Source organism: Eretmochelys imbricata, chromosome 1 (assembly GCF_965152235.1).
Source record: "Eretmochelys imbricata isolate rEreImb1 chromosome 1, rEreImb1.hap1, whole genome shotgun sequence".
NCBI lineage: Eukaryota > Metazoa > Chordata > Testudines > Cheloniidae > Eretmochelys > Eretmochelys imbricata.
Genome location: NC_135572.1, coordinates 191,322,839 through 191,341,553, shown reverse-complemented (window position 1 = coordinate 191,341,553; position 18,715 = coordinate 191,322,839). Strand labels below are relative to the sequence as shown.

The following is an 18,715-nucleotide window of genomic DNA, read 5'->3' as shown; positions in this document are numbered from 1 at the left end:
GGAGGAGGTTGACCAGGAGGTCCTGTGACTTAGTGGGGCCATGGACAGGGAGTACATAGATGAGGAGGTGAGGGGAAAAGTGCAACCAAAATCTTAACAAAATATTCGTGAGGAGCTGGAATAGGGGCTGCAGCCTGGCGCACTCTAGGTAGACGTGCGCCAGGGTTTCCCTCACGCCACAAAAGGGGCAGGTGTCTGGGACTGGGGTGAACTGCACCAAGTACACGCCCGTGCTCACGGCCCCATGAAGGAGCCGCCAACTGATATCCCCGACGGGCCTTGGGACCAGGGTGGAATATAGGCCGGCCCACCGGGCCTCCTCATCCTCTAGAGGTGGCAGGAGGTCCTGCCACGTTGTGTCGGGGTTGGATGCGAGGGTGAGGACGTGAAGTGTGTGGAGCACGAGCATGTATAGATGTTTCCTTGGCGCAGTCTGGAAACAGACCGGCTGCAGCTCATGTAGCCGGCTCATGGGTCCACAGGGCAGGGGCCTGATGAAAAGGTCCGGAGGGCGTGGGGTGGAGGGTGGGCAGGGCACGCCCTCCCTTAGGACCCTGTCAAGGTAAACCTGAGCAGCGGGCGGCAAAGCGGCCCTCACCTCCTGAAGTATACGTAGTTTAGTACGAGGTCTGGAGAGCCCCATGCGCTGAGGGAGCGTCAGGGAACCCAGCCAGTCTCCCTGGTCATAGTCCAAGAGGTCTCCGACTGGTGATTTCTGCCAGGACCAACCTCTGGCACACTGAGGGGACTCCGCCACCTGCACACGGAGCTGGGGGTTGTGTAGCGGGGGCTCCGCGAGGAGATCTTCCCCCAAGGAAGGCCGCCATGGACCCAGTCACTGTGAACAGTTTCCAGGTCCGGAGGAGGTCCTGGTAGAAGACCGGCAGCCCGGAGAGGTCTCGTGGAAGACCTCTCAGATGGAGATAAATGAGCTGCCGGTCATATCGGAGCCCTTGGAAGTGGCGCAGGAAGGTGTGCGCTAGTACGCTCCACGCCGGACTACCTGCACCAGAAAGGAGCCTCTGCAGGGCCTGGAGGCGGAAGACATGGACCTGAGTGTGGAGACACTTCAGGCCCTGCCCTCCCTCCTCCAGGGGTAGATGGAGAACCCCTGCAGAGACCCAGTGCAGTCCTGACGAGAAGAACTCTAGAATCAATGTCTGGAGGTTGGCCAGGAAACCTGGGGCTGGGACCAGGGTGTTGGGTTGGTACCAGAGCATGGTCAGGACTAGTTGATTAAGCACCAGTGCCCTCAAAGGGAGAGACACCGGAGTAGTTCTGTCTATCTCCAGAGCCGCTCTACCACCCTGCCCTCTAAACCGTGCTAGTTCTCCGGCAGAGACAGATGCGTGGCAGAAAGGTAAACGCAGAGATAGAGCAGTGGACCCGCACTCCACCATATGGCCTGAAGCGCGGGTGGGAGGGAGCTCGCCTGCCACCAGTCCCCTACCACCAAGCCAGAGCTCTTGACCCAGTTGACCCGGGCAGAGGAGGCTGCCAAGTGAATGGCCTGGCAAGCCTCCACCCGCGCCAAGTCGCCCGGGTCCTGGACCACGAGGAGCACATCGTTGGTGTACACTGACAGGACCAGCCACAGCTCTGGCTCCTGCAGCGCCAACCCCGTCAACCTCCTACGGAGGAGACAGAGAAAGGCCTCGATCGCCAGAGCATACAGATGGCCCGAGAGGGGGCACCCCTGCCGTACTCCTCTCTCGAAGCTGACCGGTTCAGTCAGGGTCCAGTTGAGCCTGACCAGACACTCTGTGGAAGCGTACAGCACCTGGAGAAAACCCACAAACTGGGATCCGAAGCCAAACGCTCGCAGAGTGCTCAGGAGATACCCGTGATCCACCCGGTCGAACACCTTCTTCTGATCCAGGGACAGGAGGGCAAACGACAGACCATCCCAACACCCAAGTTCCAAGAGGTTCCGGACCAGATATAGGTTGTTGAAAATGGTGCGGCCTGGGACGCTGTAGGTCTGGTCTGGGTGGATCACGTCCACCAGCACGGACCCTAGCCGCAGCGAGATGTCTTTCACTATGACCTTGTAGTCCATGCTGAGGAGCGAGACAGGTCGCCAATTTCGTAAATCGCAGAGGTCCCCCTTCTTCGCCAATAAGGCAAGCACAGCTCGCCTGCACGAAAGAGGGAGGACCCCGCTCTGCAAAGACTCGGCCCAGATGGTGACTAGGTCTGGGCCGAGGATGTCCCAGAACACGTGGTAGAACTCCCCGGTCAGCCCGTCCATGCCTAGAGATTTATTGGTGGGCATGCGGTGGAGGGCTTCCAAGAACTCGACCAGGTCTCAGTCACCCGTGCAGACCATCAGGAGTTCATCTCAGAGCACTCTGAAAGCATTAGGATCAGTTGGATCCGGAGAGAAAAAGCCTGCTTAGAAGGCCCTGGCCCTCCTGCATATCTCCGCCGGATCCATGAGGGGGGTGCTGTCCTCTGCTAGGAGGAAGGTGACGTGCTTCTTGGCCCCCCTCTTCTATGCCCTGGAGAAAAAGAGGCGGGAGCCACGATCCATCTCCCGCAGGAGGCGGATGCGGGATCGAAGAAAGGCACCCTGAGCCCAATGGCTCTCGAGGGCCTAGAGCTCCTCCCGCTTCTCCCGGCACGCCCCGCAGAGGGATGGATCCTCAGGGCTGGCGGCCAGACACCTCTCCAGCTCTAAGACCTCCCGTTCCAACTGCCCTATCGCCGGATCCCTCCGTTGGCTGGCACCCCGGCTGTAGTCAAGGCAGAAGAGCCAGGCGTGCACCTTCCCCAGGTCCCACCACCGCCGCACTGAGGGAAAGGCACGTCGCTGCCCTCGCCAGGCCAGCCAGAACTTCCGGAAGGATGCCACGAAGCCCACATCCTCCAACAAGCTCCTGTTAAAATGCCAATAGGCTGGCCCCAGCCTCTCTGCGCAGAGAGAGGCCGTCACGGTGGCTAAATGATGATCAGAGAACGGGGCTGGCCGGATGCTGGAGGAGTGGGCCTGTGAAAGGTAGAATCGTGATAAGTAGCTGCAGTCCAACCAGGAGTGGTGTGACCGATGGGCCTCCACCCGGACAAAGGTGAACGTTGAGGCGTTGTCCGGGTGGTGGTCACACCAGACGTCCACCAGGGAGTGATGGTCGACTATCTCCCGGAGGACGTCGGCTGCAGCCGGGCACTGCTCAGTCCCCGAGCGGTCCCACTCCTCGAGGGTAGTATTAAAGTCCCCACCCAGGACCAGGCACTCGTGAGGATCCAAGGCGCCAAAGAAGGCGGATGCCTGCTGAAAGAAACACAGCCGCTCCGGGCCCGATGTCAGGGTATAGACATTGACAAGACTGACCATGAGCCCCTCCATACGGACCCGGAGGTGCAGCAGGCAGCCCGGCACAGCCTCGGTGACCCCCAGCACCTTGGGCCATAGGTCGGGGGAGAACAGGGTCGCCACTTCAGCCGTACGAACTGTGGGATGGCTGAAGTATACCTAAAGTATATAAAGTATACTGTGGGATGGCTAAAGTATGGCTAAATGCTGTCCCCCCATTCCAGCCGCCAGCTATCTACAGCAGCTGGATCCACATGGGTCTCCTGCAGGAATACCACAGGAGGAAGGAGAGCACCTGGCACCTGCGGAGATCTATCCTACAGCCCTAGGTGTTCAACGTTGCAATGGTGAAAGGTGCCATGAGGAGGGCTGGGAGGGATCCTCTCTGGCAGGGACGCTCATGGCTCCTAACGGGCCGTGCAACAATCCGTGACCTACCCCATAGGTGAGTAAGAAGTCACGGAAGAGGTGGACCTGCTGGTCAGCTGTGGTGGCCTGCTTTCTGGTCCTTTTTCCTTCCCCCATGAGGGCCCTCGCGGCCCAAAGGATTTGATGGAAGTCTCCCCCTCCCCCCCATCACTGGAGAGCGAGCTGCACCTTGTTACAGGAGCCACAGATGTCCTCAAGGAACTCCCGCAGCTCCTCTCGCTGCATATGGGGGGCTGGGGACACTAGCCCCCAGCTTTCCCCCGGGGGGACCACTGACACAGCCCCGTGGCCTACTGAAACGGGCAGGCAAGGGGCGGACCCCCGACGTGATGCCCAATGGGCTGGAGCCACGCGGCTCCCCTCAAACCCCGACTCAATTGGGGGTGGTGGAGGGAAGATAGCAGCCCCTGGTGAGTCGGGACAGGGAAATACAGAGGCTGCTCCCTGGAGGTTATCCTCTGGGAATGAGGAGATGACAGCCCCAGGGGCAGCAATGATGTCACAGGAGGTGGAGGGGACAGAGACGGGGTTGACATCAGGGGCAGGGCAGGGATCCAGAGTAGGAGAAGGGCAGGGGTCGGGAGCAGAGTCAGGGAGAGGGGCAAAGGCAGGAGCCAGGTCGTTGGAAAATGGCCTCTCTCGATCAAGCTCAGGGAGCTGAGGGGGTGGGAAGGGGGCCCTCCGTGATGCCGGGCTCTGGCACCATGGCCGGCATAGTAGCCATGGCATCTTCAGTGGGGTCCCCGCCTGGGAAGGAGGTTGGTTGCCCCATGCCCACGAGGGACAGCCCATGGGGCTCGGGTCCCACCCGCACGGCACCGGCCGTCACCTCAATGGGCTCGGCGGCCGACAGCAGGGTGCCACCCACGGCCGGGCAGATGGAGAAGCCCAGGGAACCCTTGGAGGTGGGAGCGGAAGCAGCGGTCAGAGGGAATGAGCATGGAGAAGGGGGGGCTGGGGCGAGGTCGCTCAGATCGAGGCCTGCTGGCAGAGGGTCATCCTCCCCCTGGGTGACCGGGATCAGACCCAGGGCCTCGATCTCCTCACAGATGGAAGGGAGCTCTCCTTCCACCACCCTGGCGGTCTCCCCGCCAGTGCCCAAAGCGACGCTCACCTCGGGGCTCACAGGGGCTCCGAATGGTAATGGGGCAGGAGAGGCTCCATCGGGGGCCTTGGAGGGAAGGGACTCCGATGGAGGGACAGTACTGCCCTCCCATGCTGCCACGTCTTCCACAGCCAGTACCGGTGGGTGGAACGCACCCGCGGGCAAGGCAGAGGGCTTGGCATCGGTGCTCCCCTTTCTGGTCTTCTGGGGGGCTTCCACATCAGTGGAAAGGAGCAGAGCTCGAGAATTCTGCTTGCTTCACTTCCCCTGGACTAGGGCCCAGCCCTCCATGGCATCATCAGGGGGCCGGCTAACAGGGGTTGGGTCGGGGGGGCAGGGGCGATGGCTCAGGGATTGTGGGAGACAGCGGTGGGGGGTCATGAGGGGCAGGAGTGTGACAGGGAGGGAAGGGAAGACATGAGGGAGGAAAGATTCCCCCTGGAGCAGGCCCTCTCCCATGCTCAGCAGTATCCCTGCCGCGCCCCCCTCTAGGGGCCCCGCCAGATTGCAGGCAGCAAAGGCGGGGCTCTCCCGCTCATCTGGGGTTGCTGGGGGAAGCACCCCTTGAGCCCGAGCGGAAGCACTGGTGGACTGAGTAGGAGGAAGGGCAGCTCCAGGAGCCGGGCAGCCAGGGGCACTGGCAATGACAGGGCCGTCGCCCTGCTGGGGCCCAGGGGTCCCGGATGCCTCTCCTTGCCGGGCCAAGGGGCAGTCCCTCTGGACGTGCCCGATCGCACGGCAGATGTAGCACCAGGCCTCCTCCGTTGAATAATGCCCCCGTTAACAGGACCCCTGGTAGGGGACCAAAAATGACCCCTCAAGAGCCTCTCCGTCACGCACCGCCGGCAGCAGTTGAAGCTGCACTTGCCAGCAGAACGAGAGGATGTGACGGAGGGTGGGGTTCTTGCAGCCCAGTGGGAGAGGGCTGACAACAGAGATGGGTTTCCCCAGGGTGGAGAGGACAGGTAACAGGGCGGCATTGGGAAGAAAGGGAGGGACGGAAATCAGGACCAGGCGGACGCCCAGGTCATCCAGCGGCTCCAGGGCAATGACCATGCCCCCCACCGCCAGGCCCTTCTCCACCGCCTCCTGGGTGGCAGCCTCCTGTGCCAAGAAGAAGACCACTTTCCCATACATTTTGGAGGCCGCCACAATGGCTGTGGGCCCCAACGCGCACACGTAGGTCTCCACATGGGGCGAGGTAGGCACCAGGAGGCAACGGACACCATGCTTCCTGGTCATGGTGGGAAAGAGGCCCCAGCCGCTATAGATGGTAGTGGAGGCGGTTGGCAGGAGAGATGATATAGCGGCAGGCGGGGGGGCTGCCGCCACCTTGGCATATGCCCTGGCGGCCGGGGGAGGGACACCCGCAGAGCTGGTGGAGAGAGCAGCGGGTAAGGACGCCGCGGCTGGTGGTGGGGCCTCGGCAGTGGGGGCAGTCCCTGCCATGGAGGGCCTGGTCTTTTTAGTGGGCCCTTCTCCTTCTTCTTACCCTGGCCCTTCCCACCGGCTGTGGGGGCTCCCCCAGAAACTGAGGGGGCGAGGGACATGGCAGCAGCGGAGGTCACCCCGGTGCCTGCCACTTCTGGTGCCCCAGTGGGGGCGGTGGCAGGTGGTTTGGCAGTGGTGGTTGAGGTAGAGGCTTGGGGGGTGATAGAGGTGAAGGCGGGGGAGGGGCCAGGGTGGGGCGGGCAAACAAAAGCTGCAGAGGGAAAAGGGCAGGGCAGGCAAACAAACTGAAGCTAGCGAGGTGCTGGGGAAATGGGGAGGGCAAAAGGGCTGCAAGGGGCAAAACAGAGCAGGTAGCAAGGGACAAAGCTGGGGGCTTGCTGAAGGGGGTCAGTCCAGGGTGGGGTGGGCATGTGCGCCAACGTGCACTTGCAAAGAGTCAGTGCGGGCTGGCTGCTGCTTCAGGCCCAAAAGGTGGTGAAAGGGCGCTGCAGGCCAAGCAAGCAGTGGAGTCCCAGAGGCCGGAGCTTGAGGCAGATTGTAAGTGTCCACTGGGGGTGGTGGAGGGGGCAGCGACGACGGTGGCGGTGGGGGTTGGGGGTGACACACAGACGGACTGGGGGGCAGGCTCCATGCCACAATCCCTGTGTCCCCAGAAACACAGTCAAAACCCCCACCACAGTGGAGGTGCAGTTGGAGCAGTAGCAGCACCCAAGGGTGGGGGGTCCAGAAGCTGGCAAGCAACCAGGTAGCAGAGAAGGGGGATGGTATCTGGCCCAGCCAGGGGAGCAGCAGTAGTAGCAGGGAGAACCCAGGGCCTAGCCACAGGAGCAGCAGTCTTCTCCCTCCAGGCCAGAGGGCTACAGGAGAGTGATTTTTTTTTTTTCCAGGAAGGATCAGACAGGAGCGGGCCGCGGCGTTGCAAACCACGGCCGCAGAGACTCTAATCACGTCTCGTGTGCTCTCCAATCATCACGTGCTGCCCCCGGTGGGGAACAGGTAAGGATGTACCTCACTGACGATAGAAGGCAGATATATTAGCCCCAGGTTAAGCAGGTCCCTTTCCCCTGGGTAAGGTAACAGGGAAGGTTCCAGAACAGTCAGGAACTTTCTGGAAACAATTAAGACAGACAGGCTGATTAGAACACCTGCAGCCAATCAAGAAGCTGCCAGAATCAATTAAGACAGGCAGGCTAATCAGGGCACCTGGGTTTAAAAAGGAGCTCAGTTCAGTTTGTGGTGTGTATGCAAGGAGCTGGGAGCAGGAAGTGCAATAAGCTGAGAGTGAGAAGGTGCACTACTGGAAGACTGAGAAGTACAAGCATTATCAGACATTAGGAGGAAGGTCCCTGTGGTGAGAATAAAGAAGGTGTTGGGAGAAGGCCATGGGGAAGTAGCCTAGGGAGTTGTAGCTATCATGCAGCTGTTCCAGGAGCCACTGTAGACAGATGCAATCCACAGGGCCCTGGGCTGGAACCCGGAGTAGAGGGTGGGCCTGGGTTCCCCCCATTCCCCAAACTCCCTACTTGATATCGGAGGAGTTGACCTGGACTGTGGGTTCCACCAGAGAGGAAGGTGGATCAGCAGAGACTGCGGGCATTGTTCTTCTTCCTTTTCCCCATGCTGGTCAGTGATGAGGCTAACTGAGTGAACGGCAGTTTTGAGCCACGAAAGTGGCCAAACTGAGAGCTGCTGTGAACCTCTGAGGCGAGCAAATCTGCCAATAAGCGCAGGACCCACTAAGGCAGAGGAGGAACTTTGTCACAGAGTATATAGTTTTGTTTGGAGTAGGGTGTAGGAGCCACATGCTTACAGTAATATGTATAAAAATACTATAAATACAGGTTGTCCCAATTTCTCCTTGTAAGAGGTATCTGCCACAATTCAAGATGGTGTCAGCACCCTGTGATTTTTGTCACGTGGGTACAAGTGTAGGGTGAAGGGTTCAGTAATCGGTCTGAATCTGCCTGAACGCTGTATTTGGTGACACCTACTTCTCCCTTCCAAACTGATAGTGCTGCCTGCCACACCTGCCCGTCTGACAACTAACCCCCTACAGTCTGCCATTTTCCCACGGACGTTAGTGTTCAAACCAGAACTATGTAAAAGTGACTGACTGCAACATGATATTGTACAAACCCAAATGCAGGACTGTATGTTGAAAATAGGGGCACCGTCTAACCATTTTTGGCTACTAGGTTAGAATTTCAGACTCAGAAGGAGTTATAATTTTGTGTTCGCTTTCTTCCCACTCCCACCCCATACCCCCACCCTGCACACACACCTTTGTCTTGTTTGACTCTGACTCTGGGTTGATGGTTTTATCTATGCTCAGAAGCAAAATAATTTTCATTTGGTGTTTTGTTTTATTTTTTAACTATTTCTAATGCATTTTGGTCCCTGAGGTTTGGCTATTTCAGGTGAGCTTTGGCGATCTTGTCCAAACCTTTGACATTGAGCCACCACTAAATCTAAAGCCTTATTTACACTGGAATTTTTTTTGTTTGTTTCAAACCAGGATAAGGAGTATTGATGCACATGTAGAACATGCCTAAACTAAGGGTTTGCATCTGTGTTAGCTACTTTGGTGCAAAATACCCCAGTGTAAACAAGAACTAAAATATTCATTGGCACTACCCAGAATACTTGCAGTGAACACTTGTGTTGTCTTGTTTCACCAGTTTGTTTAGTTTTTACAGTATGTTAAATGGAGGAGATGAAAGAGAGAGAGATCAAGCCTGTGGGGTATTCTTAACCATGATCATTTCTGGGTAGCAATCAGTGCAGCTTGAGTAGCTGGTGGTTCCTGTAAGACAATACTCCTTTGATGTTGTGCAACAGCAGCAGGAAGAGTAGGAGCAAAACTTACTCTTGTGATTTTGCTTCAGTTAAAAGACCTTTATTTTAGGTTTTAAAATATTTTAGTTATTTCTGGGGTTATTTTTCTTTTAATGTGCCTGCCTGGATTTTTTTCCCCTAGTTTCCAATCATCCAAATGAAAGCAGCTGTCACAATCTATAGCAGATCAGCCAAGTCACAAATATCTGAAGGGAACAAATGAATGAACAGGAAAGGAGACCTTTCTCATTTGTCTCCTGTGGCAATCAGAATTAAAATCTTGAGCTAGGTGTCCACCCAGCAACAAGTTTCAAAGGTGGTCTGTGGGACCTCATTATCCTTCAGATTTATAGCCAATTTTGTGGTTCAGACTTAGGAAGTGTTTTTTCTAAACCATACCTCGCAATGCTCTTTGTGAGGGGAAACCCCTCAGTTTATAGTCAAGTACTCCCCTTCTCTCCCTTGATCTGATATAAATCTAATTTTATTAGTGTAAAACTTTTTACACCAGAAAACTGAGGTGGTAGAAAAAATCATTTTCTCCAAAGTAGTAGTAGTAATTTACTATTTCTAATGTGGTAGCACTGACAAGCCCTCGCTAGGGATTAGGACCCATTTTGCTAGACACTGCACAAACACAGAACAGAAAGACAATCCTTTCCCCTAAGAGTTTACTAATTAATTAATCAAGAGCGTCTTAATTAATCAAGCGTTTTGTTTTTCTTGTCTCCCTTTTTTATTTTTGGACTATTGGCCTAACGTTTAGTCAGATCCAGTATATTGCATGCTAACTGCCTGTCATTGCTATTTAAAATCTTCATATTTCCCTTTCAGCCTCTAATATAATTTTATATGCAGAGCCAGTGAGTTTTATTATGCGCAAAATGTGATTAAATCTTAGTATTAATATTTTTTGTAAATCTTCACTCTTACAACAGTAGGTGAAAGGAGGACATAAAACCACACAGTGATGATCCATTTGTGAGACTAGAATGAGAAACAGCCCGGTTGTATGACAGTCGCATCGCACTTCCTAAGATAGCTATCTTCTTACCCGCCTTGGCTTCCATACGTAGAGGATGGAAGGAATGTGTAATCTAGCAGATTAATAAAGATTACCTCACTCAACACAAAGACAATTTTGCTAACATTTATAAATCCTCATAGCTTCTTTTAACGTGTTTTCCCATTCCCCTCCCTGCCTCTATTAATTGATTGTCGCCCTCTTATCAATTGGCTTGCAGAACTCGAGCCTCACTGCAGTAGGTGCCCTTCATCTCCTCAGGTGCCCTCTAGCAGGCAAAATTTTCCAGTATATGAGAAGTTAGATACACAACTCTTCTTGATATGGGCAATATCTCAGTAGTGCTGAAATTATTAGTAATTGTGGCATTTAAGTACTATAAAAATAATACTATAGCCTTGTGTTGTTTTCTTTAGTGCTGGTATATGGGCCAGATCCTCATCTGGTGTAACTTGGCTTGGTATCATTTAAATCACTAGAGCAATGCTAATTGACAACAGCTGGAAACCTGGCCCCTAATTTTTACACGTTACCAAGCTAATAGTTATTTCAAAATGATCCACAGATTTGGTTCCTGAGACCAAAGGGTGGGTCTCTCCTTTATAAAAAATAAATAAAGAGTTGCACTTTTTTAAATTGACTTTTCCATTTCAGAATGGAAATCTTCATTTGAATGTTGTTTAAATAATGGTTTTCCATCTGTTTCTTCTTCTGGCTGGTAAAATATTTTCATTTTTGCATGAAATGCTGTCTACACACACACTAATTTACAGTAAAATATTCCCTGTTTTTGGCAATTAAGACCAAGGAGCACATTTGTGACATTATTAAAGCATCATCAATGTACAAATTAGTTACCTTTATCCATTCTCTATCTGCATAATCCTCCTACCCCCATCCCCATGTTTACAAATCCAAATGAATTCTGTGCAGCCCAGATCTAATTAATTTTGGATTAGCCTTCCAGACACATGTAGCGCTGATCAAAACAATCTGTATTCTCTCTTTTCTGATTAGGGTGAAGCCTGACCCCTTGAGTATGCTGTTCATCTTGGGATGTGCTGGAACATGAATATCAACAAGCAGGTTAATCTTTAGTCTGTTATTTTTTCCTTATATACAGCATCCTGGCTTTTGTAAGTAGAAACCTTGGGAATTTAGGCAATGCCAGAGAGCAAATCAGGCTCAGGCAGACCTCAGCAGAGATTGATATATGGCCAGACATTTAATGAATCCAAGATAATACATAATGAAAATAATCCACTGAAATGTCTTTAAAAAGAGCTAGCAATTTTATTCCTATTTGTCCTTTACTCTTTTTTGTTTAAAGGAGCCAACTTGAAAAAATACATCAAAACAGTGACGTCAGCTGCCAGTAAATGTCAACTCAGTAATGAGTTTACATTAGTCACCAATTATTTGGTAACTTATTTACATTTATACGTACTATTTAAAAAGCATTTATCCATATATACTCTGCCATGTATTAACAATTCAAGCTAATAACACAAACCAAAATAAATGTGGAGGCCTCCTCTAAGCCAAGAAAAGGGGAGGGGGGAGGAGGGTGGAATTGCCCCAGCCATCGATCCCAATGCACAAATCCGAGTCCTCTGCCCTGTTGTTGTTGTTGTTCTATGTTTTGTAATGCTAATTTCTCCAATTTTTTGTCATTTAAAATAGGAAAATGTCATATCTTCATTTCACGTAGACATTAATTTAAATATCACTGTTTGATTGAAAACCAAACCAAGGAGCTTTCAGAACTGAGGCTCAGTTCCTGTAAACATGTATGCATGTACTAAACCTGATGCGTGACAGTCGTCTCTTCTCAATATTGCGCTATTCCCATGCATAATGTTAACTTGCACCTGAGTGTTCGCAGGATTCAGGCTTTAGGATGAAGTTCACCTCTCTGCAAAGAGCATGTACAAGCCTCTATGCACCATATAATTCCTGTTTAAACCTTGAGCATGGACCTTATGTGATGCATAGAGCCCTGGAATTTTACAACACTGAGCTCTGCAGAAAGTTGCAGTTAAAGTAATCAAACTCTTTTAAAAGATATATAAACTGAAATGTTTTCAATATTACTGCACAGCCTTTCCTACAATTCCTGGGCTCTCCCTATGCTGTAAATGCTCGTATATAACTGTGGAGTGGGGAGATTTGCTCCTTTGCACACATGTGACCATGTGATTTGAGTTTGTTTAATTTAGAACTAGTGCTTGACCTGAGCTACTCAGGAGTTGGAGCAGCAGCCTTACCCTTGCGTTCGAGACAGCAGGGCACCCTACTGGCACATCTGAGTAGACCTGATCATTGTTCTGAGGTACTGAAGACAGATCTAATACAATGCACTTTGCCGGGCAGGGGTGTTTTGGACGAGACTTTAAAAGACGCTCTGCACATGCTAAAGATTCCATGGCACTTCTTGGAGTGTAAATGTTCTCCAGGGACCTTATGCTACAACATTTCTTCCCCCTCTTGTACTATTGTTTGCAGAATGACCTAGTTCTATGCCTAGCCACCTCTCCATACCTCAGAGATGGCTGCATGTCTGTGGTTCTGTGGCTATAGACCTCTTTGGAGTTAAGGATACAAAATGATTAAATTTCTATGATTTTTTTTTAAATACCCTTAATAGTAAAATGATCTTCTAAAAGATGTTCTTTGCAGACCTTATTTGCTGAGAGATAGCTCTTTGCCAACAGTAAATTATTTTATTATAGTATTTACTGAACATTCAGGAAGTTTCCCCCCACCCCAGAGCCCCATGACGTCTCCCAAGCACCAATAAAACCTGTTTCCTTAACTGGTCAGTCAGTTTTTTAAATGGGAGAGGTTAGGGGTGGGAAGGAAGTCAGCTGGAATGGGCAATCTGTCCAAACCTCTCTTCCTTCAGGTTTTATTTGGGCTCTGGAGTTGGGAGGGGGGAAAGCTACCTGAAGGTACAGTACATACTATAATGAAATGATTTACTGCTGGCAAAGAGCTCTTTCTCCGCAAATAAGGTCGGCAAATAACATCTTTTAGAAGATGGTAATCCCACCCAGAGACTACAATAGTCTGCAGCCTGGGCTGCAGCCGCCAGGAAAGATATAGTGGGTAAGGAATGAATGTTTTGCCTCTCAATGCAGATTAGATCTTGTTGAGCGCCCTTCCAATTTCCCGTTAAACCTTCTTCATTATCTGTGTCACTCAAGCATGTTCCATCGAGGTAGAGGGCTTCTCCGCTCTGACTTAGGGTCACCTGATGGGTCACCGATACCAGCACGAGCCTCTTACCAGCTTCAGGAAGACAGTTGGTGTCAGTGATTGAAGGGCTCCCCCCTCCTTTTTATAAAGCCTGAAGTATCTGGTTTCTAGATCAATGTCTGTTCTTTATACTCTTCTCCCAGCTACATAGAATGTACCATGACAAGGGAGCTTTATTTATCTATCACTGGGGGGGGGAAAAAACCCATTGAACAGCTTTCTCTTTTGTCCGCCTTGTTAATGAGTTATTCTCCCAGGTTGGAAATTTACTGATTAAACCAGTGATACTGGTGCCTTTGATTGGTGATACGTCAGTAACCCGGTCAAATGAGACCTTGCAGATCTTTCCAGTCTATACCTCAATTAAGCTTTGCTTTTGTTAAAGGCACCTACTAGGCAAGAAGCTTTACTTTTCTGAAGCCTCACATCTTTTTCCTGACATTAAAGCTATAGTTACAGCAGGCTGCATTACATTTTGCACAGTGTATACAGAATTGAATCCATCTGGGTGGTGCTGAAACGGGCTGAGCTAGATTTTGTAAGGTATTTTGGCACCTAAATACCTTAAAAATCTGGCCCAAAGGCCCCGAGCCTACAAACATTTAAGCAGGTGCTTCATTTTGCAAAACCGAATAATGCCAGTGTGAACTCAATGGAGCCACTCATGTGCAGAAAGTTAAGCACATGAGTACATATTTGTAGGATAAGGGCCTAAGTGAAAACTGCTGCTGTAAAACTGAAATGAACTGCCAATATGACAGAAAGTGCCCATCACAGCTGTTAGAAGACCATGAGTGAGGTACTTTTCCAGTTTACAGCAGGGAATTTTTTTTCTTCTGAGTTTGAGGTGGCACTTTTAAATAGAAGAAACTACAAAACAAAAAGAAAAGGAGTTCTTGTGGCACCTTAGAGACTAACCAATTTATTTGAGCATGAGCTTTCGTGAGCTACAGCTCACTTCATCAGATGCATACCGTGGAAACTGCAGCAGACTTTATATATACACAGAGAATATGAAACAATACCTCCTCCCACCCCACTTGCAGCAGACTTTATATATACACAGAGAATATGAAACAATACCTCCTCCCACCCCACTTGCAGCAGACTTTATATATACACAGATATTCTCTGTGTATATATAAAGTCTGCTGCAAGTGGGGTGGGAGGAGGTCCTCCCACCCCACTTGCAGCAGACTTTATATATACACAGATATTCTCTGTGTATATATAAAGTCTGCTGCAAGTGGGGTGGGAGGAGGTATTGTTTCATATTCTCTGTGTATATATAAAGTCTGCTGCAGTTTCCACGGTATGCATCTGATGAAGTGAGCTGTAGCTCACGAAAGCTCATGCTCAAATAAATTGGTTAGTCTCTAAGGTGCCACAAGAACTCCTTTTCTTTTTGCGAATACAGACTAACACGGCTGTTACTCTGATACAAAACAAAAAAGGCTCTAAAAGCAGTGTATAGTAATATGATAGCTAAAAATAAACCTGAGCTGGTAGATAGTGGTCATTCTTCCTTTATCCAAGCTATTGTGACCCAGGAGGGATGGCTGGGAGGAATGGTGCAAGAAAGAGACTGAATTGTTTGAGGCTGCACGCCATAAGCCTGCTCATCACTGCCAGGCTTATGCTATTTGAAGTGACTTTTCTTTCCAGGACTGTCACACATTCTATCTGCAGTAACTAGAAGAAAAGATGGAAACAAACTACTTTGCTCTCTTTCAAGAATATTTGTTCCCATCCTCCCACATAAAATAGGAAGACTGATATCCCATCTGTTTGCATGGTGGGCTGACGGATTAGGGTCATTTTATATTACCAAGGATCTTTGGCTATGAAACCATTACAATTAGAAATGTTTTGTTACCATAAAAAATCATGCTATCCAAATTAGGGCTGTTAATTAATCTCAGTTAACTCACACAATTAACTCAAATTAATTGTGATTAATCGCCGTTTTAATTGCACTGTTAAACAATAGAATACCAATTGAAATTTATTAAATAGTTTTGGACGTTTTTCTACATTTTCAAATATATTGATTTCAATTACAACACAGTATACAAAGTAGACAATGCTCACTTGATGTTGTTGTTTTTTATTATAAATACTTGCACGGTAAAAATGGCTGTGATGCATGGCCAGAAAGGGTTAAACATCCTGCGAAATAAATAACCCTCAAAAGACATGTGGAGGAATGATGTTTGGTTTTGTGTATTTACATATGTATGGTGTCATAAATATAAAGGGAAGGGTAAACCCCTTTGAAATCCCTCCTGGCCAGGGGAAAGCTCCTCTCACCTGTAAAGGGTTAAGAAGCTAAAGGTAACCTCGCTGGCACCTGACCAAAATGACCAATGAGGAGACAAGATACTTTCAAAAGCTGGGAGGAGGGAGAGAAACAAAGGGTCTGTGTGTCTGTCTGTATGCTGGTTTTCTGCCGGGGATAGACCAGGAATGGAGTCTTAGAACTTTTAGTAAGTAATCTAGCTAGGTATGTGTTAGATTATGATTTCTTTAAATGGCTGAGAAAAGAATTGTGCTGAATAGAATAACTATTTCTGTCTGTATATCTTTTTTGTAACTTAAGGTTTTGCCTAGAGGGGTTCTCTATGTTTTTGAATCTAATTACCCTGTAAGATATCTACCATCCTGATTTTACAGGGGGGATTTCTTTATTTCTATTTACTTCTATTTTTATTAAAAGTCTTCTTGTAAAAAACTGAATGCTTTTTCATTGTTCTCAGATCCAAGGATTTGGGTCTGTGGTCACCTATGCAAATTGGTGAGGCTTTTTATCCAACATTTCCCAGGAAAGGGGGGGTGCAAGTGTTGGGAGGATTGTTCATTGTTCTTAAGATCCAAGGGTCTGGGTCTGTAGTCACCTAGGCAAATTGGTGAGGCTTTTTACCAAACCTTGTCCAGGAAGTGGGGTGCAGGGTTTTGGGAAGTATTTTGGGGGGACAGACGCGTCCAAACAGCTCTTCCCCAGTAACCAGTATTAGTTTGGTGGTGGTAGCGGCCAGTCCAAGGACAACGGGTGGAATATTTTGTACCTTGGGGAAGTTTTGACCTAAGCTGGTAAAGATAAGCTTAGGAGGTTTTTTCATGCAGGTCCCCACATCTGTACCCTAGAGTTCAGAGTGGGGGAGGAACCTTGACATATGGGTAGGGTCGACAATGTAATCAACTATAATAATTGATTCAGTATTTGTAGTATTTGTGGTATTGTAGCACTAAGGAGTCCTAGTCCTGGACCAGGACCCCCTTGTGCTAGGTAATGTACAAACACAATCCTAAGGACAGTCCCTACATAGTGCCATAGGTGTACACACCCGGAAAAAAGACTCTGTCCCTGCCTTGAAGTGCTTGCAATCTAAACTGGTTACAACAAGGATGAGCTGAGGAAGATGACAGAGAAGGGGAATGGGGGAGGAATACATAGAGTGAAGGTATGGGGTCGCTTGGGAGGCACAGTAAATGTGTATTCTTTTAATATTATGTATAATTTTTTTTAATCAATACTCTTTAATATTACAGGGACCACCGCTAGATGCCCTGGTGGGGAAAGATCAGCCTTTTCAAACAGTCCCAGGAGAGTAAGACTTGTTCCTGGTGCCTAATGAAAGAAGGATGAAAAGATATTAACACTTCAATCCCCCCATGCTAGATGAATGTCTGTAATGCTGATAGTATCAGACAACTGAATTTTTTTTTATCATAACAAAATGTGCTGGGATTGCAGTAGCTTTACAGCTGTGGCTGTCTCATGAACAACTTTGTTAAACATTCACTTGAGGAACAATTCAGCTCTACGCCACTGGAAGTGCCTTCTCAACTGCAACTATGGCATCGCTACCACAGCATTTTAATATTTCTCTTCCATTCTTCTCTACTACACAAGAATATTAGCATGAAAACGAGGACTTTGTTTCTTAAGTGCTCATCCATTCCTGCTACTCATTCTCCCACCTGAAGTCCTAATCTGTGGAATCAGTGAGTCATAGTGCAAATTAATTTGATGAGGCTGTTTAAGTGCAATCCTCTTTGATGTTATATGCAATAATCTCTCTCTAATTACAGAGCACCCTTATTATTATAACATCTTTTAACACTTTTGAAGTTCCCCCAGGCTGGTAATTCAGCTTCATTGACCAAAAGACAAAGAAATCCACCAGCTGCTTAATCAAAATTATGATGCTGTTGGCTTTAGTCTCCTCTTTAATCATTAAAATACAAATTAGCTCTTGTATTCATTGCCTCCCAAATAGTTTTCTCTTCTGGGCCTTTCTCATCCATTCTGTAGCCTCTCTAACAGCTCACAACTGCCATCTGGCTTCCTCTTGCTGCTTGTCTGCCTTACAGAGAGGATTCCTTCCCAACTTTGTCAGGAGACAGGCCATAGACAGCAGGGAATAATGGCAAGAGGGTTTAGAAGGAGCCAGTTGTGTCTCGGTAGGTAGGTAGACCAAAGAAGAGGGAAAAAAGGGTTGTCTCCACCAAGGAGTGCCTCTCTACTGCATATGCTTCACCAGCATCATTCTTTATCTGAGCAAGTGAAAGAGCTGTCTTCGGAGAGTTGCTGAAGTCTCTAGCCATCATGGAAGTGGCACACAAGGTACCACCAGCTTTATCCCTTCCTTTCATACAATTGAAATTGTCGATGACAAACCACGGAACAGACTGCATGTAGGCTTTGAACTGGACCCACCCTCACGTTAGTGAAGCTATTTTTGGTACATCAAAGGAGCAACGGTTTGAGTGATGAACTTTTGTTCAGACTGCTGGACAGTTCCTTCTCTCTTATTTATAAATGATGCATTCGGAACTTGATAAGATCCTGCTATTTGTTATAACCTGTAAAACTGGGAAACCTTAGTAAATTCTCTAAGTGCAGTCTTCTCCCACACATGGCTGTTGCTAAGGTTCATACACCAGGACTGTTTAGCCCAAACCCAAGATCTTCTGTCTCTAAAGAGCAACTCTTGTCCTCATGTAGGTAGGTGGGTGAAATAAAAAAATCATCTGCATCAGTGAGTGAGCAAAACTGTTGTAATCCTTTCCTAGCAGGAGCAATACCTACCAACAGGAATGGAGTATTTCAGGGCACTAGGTTGGAGGATTTCAGGCAAGCACAAGGCACAGTAGGTCCCAGTCCAGCAAAGCACTTACTCGTGGTTGTAGCTTTGAGTACATGAGAAGTCCCATTGACTTCACTAGGATTCCTAATATGCTTAAAGTTAAGCACATGCTTAAATGCTTTGCTAGAACATGGCAGTTGGATCAACAG

The 18,715-nt window shown here is 49.1% G+C and overlaps 1 non-coding gene across 1 annotated transcript; it reads right to left on the bottom strand.

Annotated features, from left to right (window-relative positions):
- Positions 1-7,191: 7,191 nt before the first annotated feature.
- LOC144259781 (U8 small nucleolar RNA) lies at positions 7,192-7,318 on the bottom strand. Its single transcript, XR_013344914.1, has one exon. It is a non-coding gene; the product is annotated as a U8 small nucleolar RNA (small nucleolar RNA).
- Positions 7,319-18,715: the final 11,397 nt, after the last annotated feature.